Source organism: Mandrillus leucophaeus, unplaced genomic scaffold (genome assembly GCF_000951045.1).
Source record: "Mandrillus leucophaeus isolate KB7577 unplaced genomic scaffold, Mleu.le_1.0 Scaffold1157, whole genome shotgun sequence".
In the NCBI taxonomy this organism is placed as follows: domain Eukaryota; kingdom Metazoa; phylum Chordata; class Mammalia; order Primates; family Cercopithecidae; genus Mandrillus; species Mandrillus leucophaeus.
In genome coordinates, this window is record NW_012099843.1 from 225,565 (window position 1) to 229,862 (window position 4,298).

The 4,298-nt window shown below is 36.0% G+C and overlaps 1 protein-coding gene across 2 annotated transcripts in view; it reads left to right on the plus strand.

The window, feature by feature from the left end:
* The window catches only part of CENPQ (centromere protein Q), a 28,274-nt gene that overhangs the window by 8,507 nt on the left and 15,469 nt on the right, over window positions 1–4,298 (plus strand). The window lies entirely within an intron of this gene.

Below are 4,298 nucleotides of genomic sequence, written 5' to 3' on the forward strand. Positions count from 1 at the left end.
TTTACCTATTAAGTTCTCTGTCTGATATTGGCATGGTTCATAGTGCCCCAGAACAATTACAGTAGTAACATCAATCACCATAATAGATATAATAATGAAAAGTTTTGAAATATTGTGAGAGTTATCAAAATATGACACAGAAACATGAAGAGTGAGGACAATCTGTTGGAAAAATGGCATCAATATAGTTGCTCAATGCAGGCTTGCCACAAACCTTTAGTATGTAAGATGACAACAACAACAACAACAAAATACAGTGTCTGCGAAGCTCAATAAAGTGAAACACGATAAAAAGAGTTGTGCCTGTACATTCTTACCCATATGCACAAACCAGTTTAAGACAGTCATTCCCTCACTTGCCTCTTTATAACATTTATAAATATATATAGTAATTATTTTCATATCTGTCTCTACCTGTGCACTATCACTTAGCTGTGGTTTCCCTTGGATCTAAGAATGGGACGAAATATCTATTCATTTTTATATGCACTGCAAGTAGCCCAGAATTAAGAGAAACTATGTATTTTGTTTATTGGATTCTTACTATGTCTCAAATACTGTTCTAGGTGGTTTATATATTCTTTGTTAAATCATTTTTGCTTTACAAAAGCCTTTAATGTTAGTACTTTTATTAATCATTTGACTAATGGGGAAAATGAGTTAATTTACTTGCCCAAAGATATACAGTTAACTAAGTGGCAGGGCTAGATTTGGAGCTTGAACAATTTACCCTTGTCACAGGACTGCTCTTAACCATTATGGTAGTGTTCTCAACCTGGGTTGATTTTGACCCAGGAGACATTTGGCAATGTCTGGAAACAATTTTGGTTGACTCTACTCAGCGGTTGGAGGTATTCTAGCATGTGACGGTCTACGTAGACCCAAGCATGCTGCTTAACATCCTACAATACACACCACAGACTCCACAATAAAGAATGATCCGTCTAAAATGTTAATAGTGCTGAGGTTGAGAAACTTTGTGCTATAGTCTAGTGCCTCAAGTAGGTTTCACTGTTAACAGTATTTCTCAAACTCTGTTAGACCGGTTTTGTTTTTTATTTCTAATCAGTCATAACTGATAATTTTGTAAAATGCAATTAAAAATCAATTATAGTCAAACTGCCTTGTGGTATAATACCAGGAGTGAACTCCGATGTAAACAATAAATTTTGGGTAATACGATGTGTCAACAATTACAACAAATGTACCACTTTGGTGTGTGATGTTAATACTAGAGCTTGCAGGGGATATGGGGGAGGGCAGGGATTATATAAGAAGTTTCTGTATGTTTTGCTCAATTTTCTGTATATCTAAAACTGTTCTGAAAAAAGTCTATTTTTAAAGAAATAGTAATTACTAGAAAATGATATGGCAAAGACAAGGCTAATTATTTTATGATTAGGTTCAATGTGCATAAAATTACTCTATCAAATTGCTGTAAAAATTTCTAAATGATTACCTTCAATTTCCACACTTGAAAGGATTATGGCAAACAGTTTGAATGAGATTTGGAGTAGCACTAAATTACATGTTATTTTAATAAAGAATATCAAGAAGAAAATGATTAATGGAACGAAACTATAAATAAGTGCCAAATGAGAGAGAGCATAAGAGCCACAGACTTAGAGAGAAATGAAGTAGAATAGTTAGGAAGATTTTGAGAAGGAGGTGGCTCATGATCTGAGAGGGTGGGCAGAGATGGGAGAGAGCTGCTCAGGTAGAAGGTACAGTATATGTTTGGGAGGCAGAATTGCTCAAAGTGTGTTCAGGAAATCATCAACTCTAGCTAGAGAGGGAGATTTGATTAAGAAGTAGTAGGAGAGAACTATGAAAAGGTAGGCAGAGTTAGGTTGTTAAGAACTAAAAATGGCATGGTAAAGAGTTTGACTGTTACACAGAACATATAGGGGTACATTTTTTACTCACTTAATTTGTTCCAAAATTTGGGATTGGGAGGGATTAGGCAGAGCTTGCTCATGTCTTGTCCACACAGTGTGGGCTGCAACATATTGACTTAGGTACATGTACCAGACTGGCAAGTTGGTGCTGGCTGTTGGCTGGGAGCTCAGCTAAGACCTTCCTGGGGTTTCAAGTCCTCTCAGTGTTGGCATCCCTCATACGGCTATGGCTTGGTTACAAAAGCAAGTGTTGTCTGGGCTCGGTGGCTCACGCCTGTAATCTCAGCACTTTGGGAGGCCGAGGCAGGAGAATCACTTGAGGTCAGGAGTTCGAGACCGGCCTGACCAACATGGTGAAACCCCATCTCTACTAAAAATACAAAAAATTAGCTGGGCGTACTGGCGGGTGCCTGTAATCCCAGCTACTTGGAAGGCTGCGGCAGGAGAATCGCTTGAACCTGGGAGGCAGAGGTTGCAGCAGTAAGCTGAGATCCAGCCCAAGCAACAGTGCAAGACTGTCTCAAAAAAAAAAAAAAAAAAAAAGGAAGTGTTTCTAAGCAAGAGGAAGTCAAAGTTGCCAGTCTCTTCATGTCTAAACCAGTAAGCTAGAACAGAATCACTTCTACTATATTCTGCTGCTCAAACAGCTTCAGAGTCTGCCGAGATTTAAGACATGGGGACATAACACCTTACTTCTCATTAACAGTCGTAAGAAGGAATGGGTACCATTTTTAATCTAAAATCTCAGCTGTCACTTGCCCTTTCACTAGATGCTTTTATTCAGTGAATAACTTGAACTGCTGTACATGTCAGCCCTTCCAGGAGAGATCTACAAGTGAAATTCTGTCATGTGGATGGGTTTTTAAGTAGGGGAGGTATAAGGGTGTAGATGTAAAGTTGAGGAAAGTAGGCATTTTAGAAACTGAACACAAGATAGAGAATGAGTGTTTGGTAAGGTATCACATTGTTCAAGAGCACGGTAAAGTGATATTTTGACTTCTACTGCTTTTTGTAACTGGTCTGATATGTGGTTGCTAAATGTAGTTTGTGATGTTTCTGTTAATTCTTTCCCACTTTTTATTTCCAGTCTTCGGGGGAAGGGAGCTTGAAGCTTTTAACATTTGAAAGAATAGATTTATCCAGAGTACCTACTTTATTGTCTCTCTCTAAATCCACAGGTATATTTAAATTGTATCAGTATGATAATTCTGAATGTTTAGAAAAGGAATGATGAATAATTTATCTGTATATCTAGCTATGGCTAATATGTGTATGTATTTGTATGTGTATATATATATATTTTCTAGGCATATATAGCTAATATGTGCATATACATATTTCCTTGTATACTGCACCTAACTTCTATCCACTTCTTATGGTGTAATGCAAGAATGAGTATCTCATCCTTCTGTTCCTTTTATCAGAAATGAGTTTGGTAATAAAAGAGGGAAAATTACTCTAAATTTTATCAAATCCCCATTTCCAATCCCATGTCTGTTTTGTAATTTGTGGGAGGGCAGGGTAATCAGTACATTTCTGTACTCTTGTTAAAATGCACATAGCCCAGATAGGATTGCAGTTTAAATTCTTAGTAGTGTCAGACTAACACATGAATTTCCACATAGATTGATGGTATAATCCTAAAAAGTGTCTCCTTCCATTTTTGGCAAAAATTGAGTAATGTTAAATTTATTACTTAAAATAACAAGACCTAGGTTTTACTCCTTGAACTGACATTATCTGTGACCACTTTATATTTCTATTTCCATGGACTTAAACATTGAGAGGATGTTATCATACGATAGAGTATAAAATAAAGAGATACAAAAGCATTTTTAAATGATTTTCTAAAATCCGTACAAATGGAAGTTAATTTCTAGGAATGAAATTGAATTAGATATCCTTATTCTGATAAGAGTGAAAATTATTTGTTTTAAAATGTGTTTGTTTAAAAGCATACAACACTATCGCCAAACTTTTATTATGATTTTTCTTTAAAAAAAAAAAGAGAATGTGGAACATTTATAGGTAAGATTTTTAAACAAAACATTGTGCAAGGCTTTAGCTTTTTTTGTATTTTCATCTTTACAGATTTTTTTTTTTTGAAGCACTGTGTTTAGATCAAGATGTCTGGTAAAGCAAATGCTTCCAAGAAAAACTTTGAACAGTTAAAAAGAAATCCAAAGAGAAAAAAGGATAATGAGGAAATTGTGTTGTCAGAGAAAAAGGTAATGAAAATATCAAGTTTCTCATTTAGAAATCTTCGACTAGGGCCGGGCACTGTGGCTCATGCCTGTAATCCCAGCACTTTGAGAGGCCAAGGTGGGTGGATCACGAGGTCAGGAGATTGAAACCATCCTGGTTAACATGGTGAAATCCTGTCTCTACTTAAAAAAAAAA